Here is a 19,016-nt window from a genome sequence, read left to right as displayed (position 1 = left end):
CAGAGGTGGCGGAACACCAAATTGAATTCGTTCGAAAATAACAACAAATCATGAAGTAAACTCGTACCTAAAACCAATTCTCATCCTATTAGGGATCCTAGAACATCCAGTACATGCAAAAAACTTGTGACAGACCCATGTTCATCACCGTCCGAGAGCAAATCCGCCAACGAGCTAGATTCCTAATCAAAACAAGCATTTAGAGTCTAAAAACCGTGTAAAAATTACACTTACATCACCAACAACACGAACGATCAGAAAAACTCGCGGTAGAAGGCATAGTTGAGAAGATAGCCCAAAGGTCGGGTTCGTACAGAGGGAAGGTCAGGCGCGTTACTCAGGCAGTTCAGGTTGTGATCAGAATATTATTCTGATCCCGTGATCAGAATAATGTTTATATATATATGCTATCTGTCTTTCTTTGTTCCGTTTTTCTTCACGGCCTTAAAAGGTTAAAATGTGTCTTGACTACACAATCTTGACGCGCCATGCATGCTCATTATACCTGGGGGCTTCTTATAAAGAAGCTTAATATAATTATGTTCCGTGCTCTATGCCCCCTGCACATGTGTTACTTTCCCACATGTACCTTTTCTTCACCATTATATGCATCGATATGACTTAGTTTTGGCCAAGCTGGGTTGCCTGGCTCTTGTGTTTATGCCCTAAGTTCCCGTTATTTCGGCTAGGGCATAAGGGGAGCACCTCTGTGATTGTTACTACCGGGTTAGCCAGATGTGTACCTCAGACTGGGTGAAGCCGAAAGCTAGCATTCTTAAGGGAATATTTGGTCGGTGAACAAAAGATGACTTTTACTTATTGCAATACATGCCCCAGATGTTTATATCCCGCGTCTCTTTTCGCAGTTCGGACATGCACATCAATGCATGCGTACCTAGGGAAAGGAACCCTTAACGGAACTATTCTCCCTGGAAGATGTTTCTTACTATCCATGTAATATAACATAGCTAGTTGGGTACTTGTCTGTTCAAGCAGTTATGACCCCTACGCCTAGTTTCCACGCGTACCCTAGTTTTTACATAACTGAGTGGGTATTCGGATACACTCCGGACTGTCGAGTCCGGAGGTCGAAGCGAAAAGGTCCGCCATGGCAAATGATTTACAATCCGGTTAGGGACAAAATATGTCACTTGAAGTACACTGTCACTTAGACTGACTAAATTCTTCTTCTATACCATCCAACATGTTGTCTAGCCTACAGTCCTGTTGGAAATACTTTGTGGCTAATTTTACCTGGTCATATACCAGACTAACGGGGATCTCTTTCCCATCAGACCCCACAGGTCCGACCTCGGCCATGTGGTTCGGGTCAGCCCTAGTATATCGCGTCTTCACCATGGCCCAGGCTTACCTTGCACCTTGTCAGCAGGCAGATATCTTCTATAATTGGAAGCGCCGCCATGCTCCCTTGAGAATCTCTATGAGCTCCCCCATGCCTCATGGCAGGGGGGCGAATGGACACAAGGCCTAGGCAATGCCCTGCATCACCTGCCGAACTTGTTCGTGCAGTTGTGAGAGCTCTGGCAGAAGATCGCCCGCAGATCTGGGCATCTCCTCTTTGGGACGACACGCAGCATACCTACAGATATAACTCTGTTAGCCGGTTTCTTTGCTGAACTCTATAAAAGGTCGTTCAAGCACTTACTAAAAATGTCGCGTCGAAGCCTCTTATTCTCCTTTACAGAGTCAGCTAGCTGGGCCCGAACATCTTTTAGTGCAATGCCCAGCCGGGTATTGGCATCTTGGAGATCATTTTTCTCCTGCCTAACCTGCGTAAGCACGCGCTCGCCAGCCTCTAGCTGTCGTTGAGCATGTTGCTCCTCCCCTCGCACGATCTTCGGATTCACTCCGGGATCATCTGCAGAATCTATTGTTAGACTTGCATGCATGCCGAATACTAACTGGTACATGTCATTTCATTCTTTTCTATCAGAACAAGTGTTACCAGATGGGGCCTTCTTGGACTCCTTCATTTCAGAAACTGCGGCCCATAGCTGGGCTTTGCACTCCTCCAACTCTCGAGACAACTGGGTATTCTTCTCTGTAAGAACCTACGCATATAATGATCCTTAAATCAATTGTGCCAACTGTTTCAAGTTTAGGGGTTACTGATATACATAAGTATCAGATTTTCTAACCCGTATATCCTTTATATACTGGTCTCTGGCTCTGGCAAGACCATTTTGAGCAGATCAGATGCACGCGTCTCCTGAGTTGAAGGCATCAAACGCCTCTTCGGAGAAACCAGGGTCGCGGAGTACAGCCCGGCGACGCCTGTGATTCATGGCACTCTCCACTTTGGAATTCGTAGCAGACAGCCTATCCGCATCCTCTGTAGGAGGAACATCCGGTATTGTCCCCATGTTAGCATCTGCCTCTAAGTCCGGCTCTGGACTCCGGCTTGTGGAGGCGTGGCCGGCCGGCCCTCCGGACATGGTCCGGCGAGCGTTTTTCCTGCCAGGAACCATGGACGTTATTATATTTTAAAGACGACAACCACAAAGCAGGGTTCTTTTTCATACCTCTGTGACGGCATATCAGTCCTGTCCGCCTTCCTTTTAAGCCTACCCGGCTTCGGTGCCCCTTATTGGTGAGTCACCGCGGGTTCGGCATGGCGTCCCGAGGGCCTTCCCTGTAAGACACCATATGTGTGCGGTGGGTGAAGTGCAAAAAAGGGATCCTTCTCGGAAGTTGGGACTCCGGTTTTACTTACATGCGATGCAGGGAGCAGGCCAGGATAATCGGCTATGATGGCCACCAAGGCACCGTCGCAGCTTAATTGATAGAACATCCTATCGATAAGCTCCACAAATATGTCCGGATCTTCTTCGAGTCCGGGGTCGGGGGCCCGGTCAGGGTCCTCTGGCTGTGGAGATAGGCTGTGGACCTCCCTCACAGCTTTTCACAGTTCCTGCTATGAAATAGCAAGGTAATTATTTATGATGAAGAATGCGGGAAGGTCTGGAGTAAAAAGTAGCAGCTCACCCAGTTTGGGGGGTTGTACATGGAGAATCCATCCCGTGGCTTAATGCGGATGAACTCCTCTTCCTCTCCTTTGTATGAATCGGACAGTATTTTCGCTAGAGCAGCGGCGGAGTCCGGACCTTTACGACCGCAGCGGGTGGCATCATCTTCTCCATTGAAGTGCCACATGGGTTTCCCCCGATACTGAAGTAGCTGCACCCCCCGCATTATACATATTGACATAATCTTGATAATTGCCAGTCCTGATTTGGCAAGCGTCTTTATCCTGCCCATCACGTAAAGGACCACTCTGTTATCTTCCTCCTGGGGGATCTGAGGGCGCCAGCTGCGGCGTTTCTTCAAAGGGGCATTACTAAACCCAGGAAGGCCCATCCGAATAGGGTCCGGAAGGGGGGCGTCCTCCATATAAAACCACTCCAAAGGCCAGTCTTCGGATGTCTTCTTCGGAGTACCGGACAGGTATCTGGTCCCGGCGATGCGCCATATTTCGGCTCCACACACTTGATATATTGACCCCACCTGTGTACGGGGTACAAGGCAGAATAGCCTCTTCCATAGCTCGAAATGAGCTTCGCAGCCCAGAAACAACTCGCAAATGGCGACATAGCCGGCGATGTGTAATATGGAGGCGAGAGTAAAATTATGCAGCTGGAGGCCGTAGAACTCCAGGAGCCCGCAGAGGAACGGATGGATTGGAAATCCGGGTCCCCTTAGTAAGTAAGGGACAAGGCATACCCTCTCCCCCATGGATGAGTTGGGAAATCTCTCCGCTTTCTCCCCGCCATTATAAGTGGCTAGTACGGCTCGGACGGGGACCATATACGCAGGAGGGAGTAACCCTTGGGTCTGTAACTCTACTAATTGGCTGTGGGGGATGAAACACTTCTCCCAATTGCCTGGCTTAGTGCGACGGGAGCGAGAGGAGGAGCTGTGATGGCCGACCATGATGGGATGGACTTTTCCAGGCGCGCTCCGATGGATACTCGTTGTGGGAGGATGGTGTGATCTGGATCTGAGGATCCCCGACTCTTTAAATAGATGATTTACTCACATGGTTAGGGTGGCAAATGTAAAAATGCCCCGACTTCTCGCATTCGCTCGACACGTGGAAGATAGCCATTATGAAAGCATAGAAGCCGAGGAGTGAAACATTCATGGGAAGCCGGACACTACTCGTTACGACAGGTACTTGGATTTGGAGAAGAACCCGCCTTGCAATGCCGAGACAATCTGCGCGCCGGACTCATCATCACTGAAGCCTGGTTCAGGGGCTACCGAGGGAGTCCTGGATTAGGGGGTCCTCGGCACCCGGACTATATACTTTGGCCGGACTATTGGACTATGAAGATTCAAGATTGAAGAATTCATCCCGTGTATGGGTGGGACTCTCCTTTGTGTGGAAGGCAAGCTTGGCAATTCGGATATGTAGATCTCCTCCCTTGTAACCGACTCTGTGTAACCCTAGCCCCCTCCGGTGTCTATATAAACCAGAGGGTTTAGTCCGTAGGACAACAACAATCGTAATCATAGGTTAGCTTCTAGGGTTTAGCCTTTACGATCTCGTGGTAGATCAACTCTTGTAATACTCATATCATCAAGGTCAATCAAGCAGGAAGTAGGGTATTACCTCCATCGAGAGGGCCCGAACTTGGGTAAACATTGTGTCCCCCTCCTCCTGTTACCATCAGCCTTAGACGTACAGTTCGGGACCCCCTACCTGAGATCCGCCGGTTTTGACACTGACACTCGCTGCCACTTTAATGAGCCGGATTCGAGCGGGCTCTTCAGGGGCGCAGAGCTAGTCTTTCGGCCTCCCGTCCCCAACTATAAAAAGGGAAATCAGGAGTAGTAGGAAGAGCATCTCCCTGCGTCTCTCCTTCGTCTCCATCCCCACTCACTGTCATGTCGAGGGGGCGTGGCCACGCCCGTCCTTCTGTGGAGGTGACCAGGTCCTCCTCCCGCCAGAGGGCTGCGGCGGTGAAGGAAGATCTAGATGCCCAGGGTGACGGCCACGCTCGAGGTGGGGCCATCGGATGGGGCCGCGGTCGGTGAGGCGGTCGAGGCAGTGGCGACAGTGAAGGGGGGTGCTTGCATCGTCTCCGTCCCCGTCGCCGTCTCCTCCACCAACTCCTCCTGCTTCACTGAGTGGCCATGTCGGGGACTCGGCACTTGAGTTTATCCTGCAGCCGCGTGGGCCGCTGCGCCGCCGCCTTCGTCTTCCCCGAGCGTTCGCGAGGGTGTTGGAGATCGACCAGCCACCGCGCCGAGGTTTCACACGAGGGGGTGTTGCCATGGCGACATGTGGGTGAACACAGGGTTCCCCGCCCCTCAAGTGATATTCCTTCTCCGGGGCTGGAAAACCTTTGCACGTGCCCATTGCTTAATGGATGGGCACGTCCTCCGCTTCAACGTAGCGGAGAGTGATTTGCTCTCCGTCAAGGTCTTCGGGCGCTCGACAGCACCATCATCTGCATCGCCAGCTCCTTGAACTTCTCGGGGTCGTCGCCTCGGGCGGCTGGCGTTGGAGGGATGGGGAAGAAGAGGAAGGCGGGCGGTGGGCCATCAAGTCGGAGTACGATGGCCTTGATGCCTTTGTCGCGTATTGCCAAACCGCTGCCCCATCTTTCGACTTTCCCTCCAGCACCGTCATCACCGATCTCCTTCTGGACGATCGCTGATATGTTCTCTTGTCGTCTTCTGCTGCTTGTACCTTGCCTAGGCACTCCTTTTGCCCTTTTGTGATCTCGTTCTGTTTCCCGAGGAGAGGGACAAGAAAGGTATCATGGGCATCTTATCTCTTTGCAGTTTTTAAGCCTACGGGCCTTTGTAAGATTTGAATCCCGTAACCCCCTTGCTCATGTATGCATTTCGTATGAATTGTACTTGTAAGCAACGTATTAATGAAGAGAAGGGTGTTTGCCGGGTTTTGTTTGCGCGTGGGTGAGGGCCACACCAAGGAACGAGTCCTTGTTATCTTAAGATAAACACTGTACCCTGACAACAGGCCTTGCCGTCTTTGTGCTCCATAGCTCGGCTACACTCATGCTCTTGGCGGAGGTAGGGGCTGAGTAGGATTAGGCCCTTTGCTTGTCCCCTTCCCATTGCACTACAACCAAGTTCCGGCCCAAAGTAAGGTTTTTGGACACGGGACAGAGGGAGCAAGATGGTATGAGAGCGAGCGAAGTCTCATACATTCAAGTTTCATACGGAGGCACAGAGTGGGGGAAAAAGACTTATCTGATGTTGCAGCCCTCGGCAACCTTGGCTTGCCATGATCGGATCCTTAGGCCTGCAGCCCCCGGCAACCTTGGCTCGTCGGGGTCGAGGCATCACCCTGTTCTCTTTCTTCCAAACAGCTCAGCAGAAGTGTCCACTCACCCTGCGAACCAAAAAGGCCGGAAAGGAATAGAAAGACACATACTAGACCTTTATGCTAAGGGTTAGTCGCCGCCAAGCACTATCAACCATAACACAAAGAGAGACTCAACCTAGCTTGCATGCTAAAACTTAGGGCGCTAGTGCTTCATTTATTTATGCTCAGGGTCTGCGCCTGGCTTTGTACATTGGGTTACATGCCTTGTCGGCAAGGCTTGTACAAAAGGTGGTTTGCCGGGGGGCCTGGCAACCGCGCCTTATGGGTAAAACTTGCGAAGATATTCGATGTTCCAGGAGTTGCTCACTGGAATACCATCTTCGGTCTCCAGGCGGACTGTGCCAGGCCTGGTGACTCGTATTACCCGATAAGGGCCTTCCCACTTTGGCATCAACTTGTTGGAATTCTTGGCCGACTGAACGTGCCAAAGAATAAGGTCGCCTTCCTTAAAGCTTCGGGCATGAACCTTGCGTCTATGATAGCGGCGCAAGGCTTGCTGGTAGCGTGCAGCTCGCACAGCCGCCCGAAGACGATCTTCCTCAAGGAGCGTCGTGTCATCTTGCCACAACTGCTCTTGCTCAAGCCCATCATAAGCGAGCACTCGAGGTGACCCGTGCTTGAGTTCCATGGGGAGAACTGGTTCTGCCCCATAAACGAGGGAGAAAGGGGTCTGGCCGGTGGCACGATTGGGTGTCGTTCTGATTGACCAAAGAACCACTGGCAATTCATCAATCCAGCGCTGTCCGCACTTGTGTAGCCTGTCAAAAGTTCTTGTCTGGAGGCCTCGCAATACTTCAGCATTTGCCCTCTCAGCCTGGCTATTGCTTCATGGGCGTGCAACAGAAGCAAAGCATACCTTGCTACCGAGGTGCTGGATGTACTACATGAAGGTGCGGCTTGTGAACTGCGTGCCATTGTCGGTGATGACCCTATTTGGCACACCAAAACGGCAGGCTAGTCCTTTGAAGAAGTTGACGGCCGACTGTACTGTCACCTTTCTCACTGCCTCCACCTCCAGCCACCTTGTGAACTTGTGGATTGCAACGTACAAGTACTCAAAGCCCCCGACAGCGCGGGGAAAAGGGCCCAGTATGTCGAGCCCCCATATCGAGAATGGCCAGGAAAGAGGGATTGTTTGGAGAGGTTGACCCAGTTGATGAAGCTTCTTTGAATGGAACTGGCACGCTTCACACTTGGTTACTAGTGCAGTTGCATCCTGGAGAGCGGTGGGCCAGAAGAAACCTTGCTGGAATGCCTTGCCGGAAGGGCCGTGGACCCTATGTGGGAGCCACATATGCCTCTGTGGATCTCTGCCAACAGCTCCAGTCCTTCCTCCCGGGGAATGCACTTCAATTTCACACTGTTTGGTCTTTTTCTATACAGAACGTCATCGACGAACTGGTACATGGCACATCGATGGGCTACTTTCTCTACTTCTTCCTGCTCCTCAGGAAGTTCCCCTATTTGGAGGAATCAAACGGCATGCTGTGCCCATGCCGGAGCCTGAGGCTCGACGACAAGGGCTAAAGGTGTTTCCTCTGTCATGGGAGCAGTTGTCTCTACGGCCAGGGCTTGATGCCCTGCCGGAGTCTGTTGCCCCATGGCAGGCCTAGTGTCCACGGCAACATCTTTGTCGGCGGCTCCTGGGAGCTCGGCGGGAAAGTAGTTGTCGGGGCCTGATTTCCTTCGCTTGTTTTGCCCTGTCGATGGTTCAATGGATGGTTGAGTTAATCGAAGAACAAAAGTACCTGGTTCCACAGGCAATTTGAAGGCAGCGCATTTGTACTAGTAGTCGGCGATGCCGTTCTCCACTCAGGGAACATGCTCCGCTTGTATACCATCAAAACGCTCTTCCAGATCCTCACTTCATCTACGTAGGCCTCCATCAATGGGCTTTGATAATCTTTGTTAACTTTCTTGACGGCAAGCTGTGAATCACCCCTGACGATGATCTTCTTGATTCCAAGGTCTGCTGCGATCCTGAGACCGGCAAGCAACCCCTCGTATTCAGCAGTGTTGTTTGTTGACATCTCCCTGGGAAAGTGCATCTGGACTACATACTTGAGGTGCTCCCCGGTGGGTGTGACGAGCAGCACACCAGCATCGACGCCTTGCAGCAAGAAAGCCCCGTCAAAGTACGTAATCCAGTCGCGACTTGTTTCCTTGCCGAGGAGAGTGGTCTCCTGAATCTCTTCGTCGGGCGTTGAGGTCCATTCCGCAATGAACTCCACCAAGACTCTACTCTGAATTGTCGAAGTGCTTTCAAACTTCAAACCAAAGCTTGACAGTTCCAAAGCCCATTCCACAATCCTCCCGATTGCGTCTGGGTTATGCAATATCCTTTGCAACGGGAAGCGGGCGGCGACGGTGATTTCATGTGCTTAGAAGTAATGACGCAGCTTCCTCGAGGAAATAAGGAGGCCGAAGAGCAATTTCTGCACACCGGAGTACCTTGACCTAGCCCCCTGCAAGAGGGAGTTGACAAAGTAAACTAGGTGTTAGATCATCTTCCTCTTCTGCACTATTTCATTCGGTTGCGTCGCTTCTGCTTTGCCAGCGCCAGACTCTGCCGGGGGCCTCGACTTACCAACGCTAGGCCCTGTTGGGGGAGCTCCGGTTTTCCATCCGCTAGCCCTGCTGTTGCCATTGCCTCTTCGTTGACCTCCCTCTGTGCCACTAGCGCGGCGCTGACCACTTGGTTCGTCGCTACCAGATATAGCAGCAACGGTTCTTGTGGTTTAGGCGCAACCAGTTCTGGCGCAGAAGAGAGGTAGTTCTTTAAATCCTGCAGGGCCGCCTCAGCCTCTGGGGTCCATTTCATTGGGCCCGCCTTTTTCAAGATCTTGAAAAAGGGGAGGGCACGTTCAGCAGACTTGGCGATGAATCTGCTCATGGCGGCAACGCAGCCAGCGAGCCGACGTACATCCTTGATCCGCCTAGGTGCCTCGATCTGCTCAATGGTCTTGATCTTGTCTAGATTCACCTCAATCCCACGCTGTGACACAAAGAACGCGAGAAGTTTGCCGGACGAAACGCCAAAGACACACTTCTCGAGGTTCAGCTTAAGGTTGATCTTGCGCAAATTTGCAAACATCTCTTCCAAATCTTGTAGGAGTGTTGCCATGTCCTTGGTTTTGACCACTATGTCATCCATATAAGCTTCCATGTTTCTATGTAGCCAGGGCTCAAAACCAATTTGGACTGCTCTTGCAAACGTTGAGCCAACACTCTTCAACCCAAAAGTCATTCGTAAGAAACAATACGTACCACATGGGGTGATGAATGTTGTCTTCTCTTCATCTTCTCTCGCCATGAAGATCTGGTGGTATCCTGAGTAGGTGTCAAGGAACGATAACAAGTCGCACCTGGCCATGGAGTCAACAATCTGGTCAATGCGCGACAATGGGAAAGGGTCCTTCGGACAAGCCTTATTGACATATGTGTAATCAATACACAACCTCCACTTCCCATTTGCCTTGCGCACCACCACCGGATTGGCCAACCACGTCGAATGAAGTACTACCCTCTCCAAGCCTGCCGCTTCTAACTCCCTGATCTCCTCCATGATGAACTCTTGTCGTTCCAAAGCTTGCTTCCTGACCTTCTGCTTGATGGGTCGCGCATGAGGACAGACATCAAGATGGTGCTCAATCACCTCCCTGGGAACGCCGGGGATGTCAGACGCTTGCCATGCAAACAGATCGACATTCGCCTGCAGGAAGGTGACGAGCACGCCTTCCTATTTGCTGTCAAGGGAGGAGCTTATGGTGAAAGCCCCTCCCGTGCCATCCTCCTTGACGGACACCTTCTTGGTCTCTGGTGGTGCAGCTCTGGATTTCTTGTTCTTGCCGGTGGAGCTCTCTGGCACGTCCTCGATGGGAGCACAACACTCCAAAGAGTTGCGCTTGCCGGAGTGGGTGCGAGAGGTCTCGCTGGTATTCTTCCCTCCTGGGGCTTCTGCGGCGGGAGCAAGTGCCTTGGCGGCAGTTGCTGCAACTGCCTCCCGGTAGAGTTGGTCAGCGCAGAACAGTGCATCTTTCTTGTCGGAGGGGACGGTAATGATGGTCATCAGCCCAGGCATCTTCAGCGTGTTGTAGGCATAATGTGAGGCCACCATGAACTTGTCTAGTGCTTGGTGGCTGAGGATCCCGTTGTAGGCCAAGGGGATCTCGGCCACATCAAAAACAATATTCTCTGTCCTGTAGTTTAACTCGCCTCCAAACGTCATGGGCAGCGTGACCTTACCCTTCGGCTGACTCCTTCCCGGGTTGACCCCTTGAAACGAGCTCGTCTCTTCGAGGTCTCCATCGGGAATCTGCAGCATTTTGATTACAACAGGCGAGATCAAGTTCAGACCGGCCCCGCCGTCAACTAGCATTTTTGTCACCTTGAGGTTGCGTATTGTCGGAGAAACCAACAACGGCAAACACCCGACCACAGTTGTGCGATCAGGGTGGTCCTCGATGTCAAAAATAATAGGTGTGCTGAACCACTTCAGGGGCCTTCGAGCATCGGATGATGGTTCCACTGCTGTGATCTCACTCTCCCATTGCTTGAGTTGGCGGTGAGAGGTGTGCAGCAAGGCGCCACCGTCGATGCACATGGCCTCCGTAGCTTTCTGAAACTCATGCCCGCCGGACTCGTCATCCTCGTCATGACCGTCATCTTCCTGCTTCTTGCCGCGGCCCCGGGAGGGCCTCTCTTGCTGGTTATCCTTGCCGTGGCGACGTCCTTGGCCTCCACGCTTCTTACCAGATCCTTCGGCACCATCCTAACCCTTCTCCTTGTCCCGCCTCTCATACTCAGCTTTTTGCTTCTCAGCAAGCAGCTCAACTTGTCGGCAATTCTGGAGGTCGTGGCCCTCGGTGTGGTGGATCTTGCAGTACTGCTTGTCGGAGCCTCCTGGCTTGTTGGCAGCCGCCAAGGCCCGGCAAGAGGCCCACCCGGCAATTTCCTTACCGGGGTCGTCTGCCTTGGCCTTCTTGGCAGCGCCGGTGTCCTCGGATCCCTCGACGGCAAGCACAGTCTTGCCGTTGCGCTTGTTGTTGCGGCACCGACCATTCTTCGTCGGGGCGCCTGTGACTTCGTCTGTGGAGTCGGTTTCCGCACCGGCGTCTTCGTTGGGGTACTTCCTCCCCTCTTCAGCTCGAGCACACCTATCAGCCAGAACATCAAGCTCGACCACATCTTTGACATTGTTCATTGCCAGCTCTTCGCGCATCTTGCGGTTGTGGTCATGATGGGGTTATGTACCTAGGGTAGGGTCATGGACCTGTTCCAAGTAACTTACCCTAGGACATCCCTAGAAGAGGTCGCCTTCCAGTCGACCAACGAGGATTCACTCGACTGGCCTGAAGGACTCGACCACGAAGACTCACTCGACCACCAGGAGGTCAAGAGGCACTCTGCACCGCAACGGCCTGTAATTAAGTAGACTTTATGATAGTAAAGGCACTTTATGTGGGGCGTTACCAGTAACGCCCCAGACTTAACTCACCTTAAACCCTCTCCTACGTGGGCTGGCTGGGGTCCTGGCGCACTCTATATAAGCCACCCCCCTCCACAGGCAGAAGGGTTCGGCACCTTGTAATCCATACATTCATAATCCACTCGACCGCCTCCGGGCTCCGAGACGTAGGGCTGTTACTTCTTCCGAGAAGGGCCTGAACTCGTACATCCTTTGTGCTTACAACCTCTCCATAGCTAGGACCTTGCCTCTCCATACCTACCCCCCACTCTACTGTCAGGCTTAGAACCACGACAGTTGGCGCCCACCGTGGGGCGGGTGTTTTAGCGATTTTGTGGAGAAGTTGCGATTCTTCCGAGTACTTTCATCATGGTGTCTTCTGGAATTTTGGTCGAGGGTCAAGAGATCCGTCTCGGCGCTCTCGCCTTCATCGCCGACGACTCCGCATGGCTCCAGGAGGCTCCACTCGACGTAGATGCGCTCCCCGTCCGTGGTGCGACGCATTTTCGCGCATGTGTCCGCGGCGTTTTGCTGCGGCAACCATCGACCCAGTATCGGTCGGCTCCTCCATCTTCCACCCTCCCGGTCTCCCGCCAGCGCAAGCGCTCAGGCCGGTCGAGGCTTCAGCGATGGGTGAGTCACGCGGTGGCTCGCCAGTCGGCCACTACACAAGTTGCGGCAATCGAGCCCAACGAATCTCTCTACGGCTTGTTCGATCAGTCGACTGGCTCCGGAGAGACTGCATCCGAGTGCGGAAGCAGTGATCCAGCAGCGGAAATCTTGATGGTCGACGGGCCCCACAGTCCTCCTGGCTTCGCCCGTGGTGGTGGAGCAGGCGACGGCGGCGACCCTGCACGAGGCTACGAAGAGTACCAGCCCGAGCCACTCGACTCTCTGCAAAGAGAAGAGCTTCGCCGCAGGAACGAGGATCCCCTGCGTATTCCCATCGCAGGAGAAACCCCCGAGGCTCGTGCCTTGGAGGAGGCGCGTCTGGCCAATTTGGCCGAGCGCACTCGACTGGAGAACCTTCAGCGAGCACTCGACGAGCGCGCGCGGCAACGAGTTCCCGACACCAGTCGACGTCAACTCTTCCCGTCGACTCAGGTATATCGAACCCCAATTCAGAATTTAGCAGCTGCGACCCGTATAGCAGAGTCCATTCAGCCTTCGCAGTCAGAGGCTGGCAGAGGTTTGCTGCAGATCAGGGATCTGCTCCGGGCAGCAGGAGATCAGAATTCAGCCGTGTCTCAGTCGCGCAACAGAATTCACAGTCGATCTGTCACTGTGAATACGGTTCAGTCGGCTCACAGCCCCAGATCGCCTCCGCGGCGCGAAGGGTGTGAGAATCGGCGAGATCAATATGGCGACAGACTCGACCGAGATGATAGGTGTCGAGTGCCCTATTCCCCTCCGAGGAGTGGGTCTTACGCTCCTCGGCAGCCAGATGATAGGCGTCAGTACAGTACAGGGCGTAGGGTTCCAGTTGACCCCAGAGAGCCAGGCTTCGACGCGCGATCCATTATCGTGCAAGGGTTGGTCGACCGGAACAGAGCCCATCGAGGCGCACTCGACAGAGATGTGCCCACGAGCAGTCGAGTACATGTTTCTGGTCCTGAATGTTTCAGCAGAGCTATCAGAGCCGCAGTTATCCCCCCCAATTTCAGGTTGGCAACAGGAGTCAGCAAGTTCACTGGTGAGTCTAAGCCTGAAACTTGGCTTGAAGACTACCGAGTGGCAGTTCAGATCGGTGGTGGGAACGACGAGGTGGCCATGAAGCATTTGCCCCTCATGTTGGAAGGTTCTGCCAGGGCATGGTTGACTCAATTGCCTCCTAGCAGCATTTACACTTGGGAAGATCTGTCCCGAGTGTTCGTCAAAACGTTCGAAGGGACTTGCAAGCGACCAGCGGGATTGACAGAGTTGCAAGTCTGCGTGCAGAAAACCAATGAGACTCTCAGAGAGTATATTCAGAGGTGGATCACTTTGCACCACACTGTGGAAAATGTCTCTGACCATCAGGCAGTATGCGCCTTCAAAGATGGTGTCAAGAACAGAGAACTGAGTTTGAAATTTGGTCGAACCGGTGACATGACCTTGAGTCGGATGATGGAGATTGCTACCAAGTACGCCAACGGCGAAGAAGAAGACCGACTCCGAAGCGGCAAGCACAAGCCGAGTCAGTCGGAAAAAGGAAACACCAGTCGGAAACAGAAGCGGAAGGCTGAACCGGCAGCTCCTGGAGAGGCTCTAGCCGTGACTCAAGGAAAGTTTAAGGGGAAACCAAAAGGATCCTGGAACCCCAAAAAGGTAAAGGATAAAGAAGGGAACGACGTGATGGATATGCCGTGTCATATTCACACGAAGAAAGATGAAGAGGGGAATATCATTTACCCAAAGCACACCACTCGCCAATGTCGACTCCTGATCCAACAGTTTCAGGGAAAACAGTCTAAGGACAAGGAGAAGGAGCCGGACAAGGCCGAAGACAAAGAGGACAGTGAGGGAGGATATCCGCATATCAACTCCACTCCGATGATCTTCGCAGATGTGGAAAGCAGAAGTCGACTGAAAGTGATTAACCGAGAGGTTAACATGGTTGCCCCAGCAAAGGCAAATTATCTGAAGTGGTCTCAAACACCCATCACATTCGACCAATCTGATCACCCGACTCATATTGCCACCCCTGGGAGGCAAGCTTTGGTGGTCGATCCAGTTGTCGAAGGCACTCGACTGACAAAGGTGCTGATGGACGGTGGGAGTGGGCTGAATCTGTTATATGCAGACACGTTGAAAGGTATGGGCATTCCGATGTCCCGGCTGAGCACTAGTAACATGAGCTTCCATGGAGTTATACCAGGGAAGAAGGCCGAGTCACTCGGCCAGATAGCTTTGGACGTAGTGTTTGGCGATTCAAAGCATTTTCGCAAAGAAAAGTTGACGTTTGAGGTCGTGGATTTTCAAAGTGCATATCATGCCATTTTGGGGAGACCAGCCTATGCACGGTTCATGGCTCGACCATGTTACGTGTACCTCAAATTGAAGATGCCCGGTCCCAAAGGTGTGATCACTGTCACCGGTAATAGGAAAAAGGCAGAGGAGTGCTTTCAGAAGGGCTCCAAAATTGCCGATTCCCAAGTGACAGCGGTCGAGTTCGAAGAATACAAGCAAAACGCAGATCCGAGTGACTTGCTGCGATCCAAGAAGCCCGCCACAGAATCTGCATTCCAGTCGTCCGGTGAGACGAAGCCTGTTCACATTCACCCGACCGACCCCGAAGCAGCTCCGACCCGCATCTCCACAACACTCGACCCAAAATAGGAAGAAGCGCTCATCCAGTTCCTCCGTGAGAACTGGGACATTTTTGCATGGAAGCCCGCTGACATGCCAGGTGTTCCCAGGGGACTGGCTGAGCATCGCCTAAGAGTCGACTCGTCTGCAAAGCCAGTCAAAGAACATCTTCGGCGGTCCGCCGTCCAGAAGAGAAAGGCCATCGGTGAAGAAGTGGCTCGACTGTTGGTGGCAGGATTTATCCGAGAGATATTCCACTCCGAGTGGCTCGCTAATGTCGTCATGGTTCCTAAGAAGGACAAGTCGCTCCGAATGTGCATTGATTTCAAGCACATCAACCGGGCCTGCCCGAAAGATCACTTTCCTCTCCCTCGCATAGATCAAATTGTTGACTCGACCGCGGGATGCGAGAGGTTGTCTTTTTTAGATGCTTACTCCGGGTACCACCAGATCCGTCTGTATGGGCCCGATGAAGTAAAAACAGCTTTCATCACTCCATTCGGGTGCTTCTGCTATATCACCATGCCATTCGGCCTCAAGAATGCCGGAGCCACATTTATGCGAATGATCCAGAAGTGTCTACTCACTCAAATCAGTCGGAATGTGGAAGCTTATATGGATGATATTGTTGTCAAGTCACGAAAAGGTTCCGACCTGCTCGTTGACCTCGCCGAAACATTTGCCAACCTCAGAAGGTATGATATCAAGCTCAATCCATCAAAGTGCACATTTGGAGTTCCTGGTGGCAAGTTACTCGGTTTCCTCGTTTCCGAACGGGGAATCGACGCCAACCCAGAAAAGATTGGCACTATTCTCCGAATGAAACGCCCTGTGCGAGTGCACGATGTCCAGAAGCTTACTGGATGCTTGGCCGCATTAAGTCGATTCATCTCACGACTCGGTGAAAAGGCATTGCCTCTTTACCGACTGATGAAGAAGGCTGACAAGTTCGAGTGGACTCCAGAAGCTGATGCAGCGTTTGCCGAGCTAAAAGCTCTGCTCTCCACCCAGCCGGTGCTTGCTGCTCCAATCAGCAAAGAGCCTCTGTTGCTCTACATCGCAGCCACAGGACAAGTCGTCAGTACTGTGCTAACGGTCGAGCGGGAAGAAGAAGGAAAAGCTCTCAAAGTTCAACGCCCAGTGTATTATTTGTCTGAAGTCTTGACTCCATCCAAGCAGAGATATCCTCATTATTAGAAGCTTGTGTATGGAATATACATGACCACAAAGAAGGTTGCTCATTATTTCTCTGACCATTCAATCACAGTCGTCAGCGACGCTCCACTATCAGAGATTTTGCACAACAGAGATGCAACTGGTCGAGTGGCCAAATGGGCGATTGAACTTCTTCCCCTTGATATCAAGTTTGAGGCAAAGAAAGCCATTAAGTCCCAGGCAATAGCAGATTTCCTCGCCGAGTGGATCGAACAGCAGCAGCCGACTGAAGTTCACTCGGAGCATTGGACCATGTTTTTCGATGGTTCTAAGATGTTGAATGGTTCCGGTGCTGGGGTTGTCCTGGTTTCCCCCAGAGGAGATAAGCTCAGATATGTGCTCCAGATTCACTTTGATTCCTCCAACAATGAGGCAGAATATGAGGCCCTCCTATATGGGTTGCGCATGGCCATTTCACTCGGCGTCCGTCACCTAATGGTCTATGGCGACTCGGATTTAGTGGTTAATTAGGTGATGAAAGAGTGGGACGTGAGAAGCCCAGCCATGACTGGATACTGTAGTGCAGTGAGGAAGCAGGAGAAAAAGTTCGAGGGGTTGGAGCTCCATCATATACCCCGACTGAAAAATCAAGCAGCTGATGATCTAGCAAAGATAGGTTCCAAGAGAGAAGCCATTCCGAGTGGTGTGTTCTTGGAGCATATACATACTCCGACAGTCAAAGAAGATCCTTTCACCGAAGAAACTCCGCAGCCCAAGAGTGCCACAGATCCGACTGAAGTTGAAGTCCCAGCGGTGGTCGACTTGATCATGGAGGTTTTGGTAGTCATTCCCGACTGGACGATTCCGTATGTCGCATATATCTTGAGGAAAGAGCTTCCGGAGGATGAGGAAGAGGCTCGACAGATCGTCCGTCGATCTAAGGCCTTTACCGTCACCAAAGGAAAATTATACAGAGAGAGCACGACTGGAGTCGGTCAGAAGTGCATAACACCAGAAGAAGGTCGACTCATCCTCAATGATATTCACTCGGGGACCTGTGGTCATCATGCGTCCTCCCGGACCATCGTGGCCAAAGCATACCGAGCCGGATTTTACTGGCCCAAGGCGAATGAGATGGCAAAGGAGATAGTGGATAAGTGCGAGGGATGTCAGTTCTACTCGAATATGTCGCACAAACCTGCGTCAGCTTTGAAGACCATCCCACTCGTCTGGCCTTTTGCAGTTTGGGGGCTGGACATGGTCGGCCCTTTGAGAACAGGACGAAGTGGCTTCACGCATGTACTGGTGGCATTCGACAAGTTCACCAAGTGGATCGAGGCTAAACCAATCAAGAGCCTCGACACCGGTACTGCTGTTAGCTTCATCAGGGAACTAATATTCAGATATGGAGTCCCGCACAGCATCATTACGGATAATGGGTCGAACTTTGACTCAGAGGAATTCAGAACCTTCTGCAACTCCCAGGGCACACGGGTCGACTACGCATCAGTCGCCCATCCGCAGTCGAATGGACAAGCAGAGCGAGCTAATGGACTGATTCTCAAGGGACTGAAGCCGCGACTGATGCGTGATCTCAAACACGCGGCTGGAGCTTGGGTCGACGAACTTCCATCTGTACTCTGGGGACTGCGGACCACGCCCAATCGGTCGACCGGAAGAACTCCATTCTTCTTGGTCTATGGAGCCGAAGCAGTCTTGCCGAGTGATCTTCTCCACAATGCTCCTCGAGTCAAAATCTACAACGAAGCAGAAGCTGAACAAGCGCGGCAGGACGCAGTCGACCTTTTAGAGGAAGAAAGGGAGATGGCTCTGATCCGGTCGACCATCTACCAACAAGATCTGCGCCGTTTCCACGCCCGAAATGTGAGAGGTCGAGCCTTCCAGGAAGGGGATTTGGTTCTTCGAGTGGATCAGCACAAACCACACAAGCTTGCTCCTTCTTGGGAAGGCCCCTTCATCGTCACCAAGGTTCTCCACAACGGGGCGTACCGTCTTTACAACGTCGAGCATAATATCGACGAGCCCCGAGCTTGGAACGCGGAGCTACTCCGCCCATTTTACACTTAAGTTTTATCACTCGGATGAGTTGCAATAAAGTACTTCTGTAGTTCATGGGTTTAGAAATAATTGTGTCATCACTTTTTATTTTTGTCCACATAAAAACTCCCCCTCAGTGGGTGGCTTAGCTGCGAATCCGTTTCGCCTAAGTTTGTAAAAATCCTATCGAGTGGTGAGCCAGACTCTCACTCGGAGGCTTAGCTGCGAATCCGTTTCGCCTAAGTTTATCAAAATCCTACCGAGTGGTAAGCCAGCCTTCCACTCGGGGGCTTAGCTGCAGTCCAAGCACTCGCCTAAGTTGTGAAAATCCTACCGAGTGAAGAGCGATTCTCTCACTCGGAGGCTTAGCTGCAGTCCAAGGACTCGCCTAAGTTTATCAAAGTCCTACCGAGTGGTAAGCCAGCCTTCCACTCGGGGGCTTAGCTGCAGTCCAAGGACTCGCCTAAGTTGTGAAAATCCTACCGAGTGAAGAGCGATCCTCTCACTCGGGGGCTTAGCTGCAGTCCAAGCACTCGCCTAAGTTTATCAAAATCCTACCGAGTGGTAAGCCAGCCTTCCACTCGGGGGCTTAGCTGCAGTCCAAGGGCTCGCCTAAGTTATAAAAATCCTACCGAGTGAAGAGCAACCCTCTCACTCGGGGGCTTAGCT

The sequence above is a fragment of the Triticum aestivum genome, chromosome 4A (genome assembly GCF_018294505.1).
Source record: "Triticum aestivum cultivar Chinese Spring chromosome 4A, IWGSC CS RefSeq v2.1, whole genome shotgun sequence".
Classification (NCBI taxonomy): Eukaryota; Viridiplantae; Streptophyta; class Magnoliopsida; order Poales; family Poaceae; genus Triticum; species Triticum aestivum.
The sequence above is the reverse complement of the archived record's forward strand: the minus strand, read 5'-3'. Positions refer to the sequence as shown.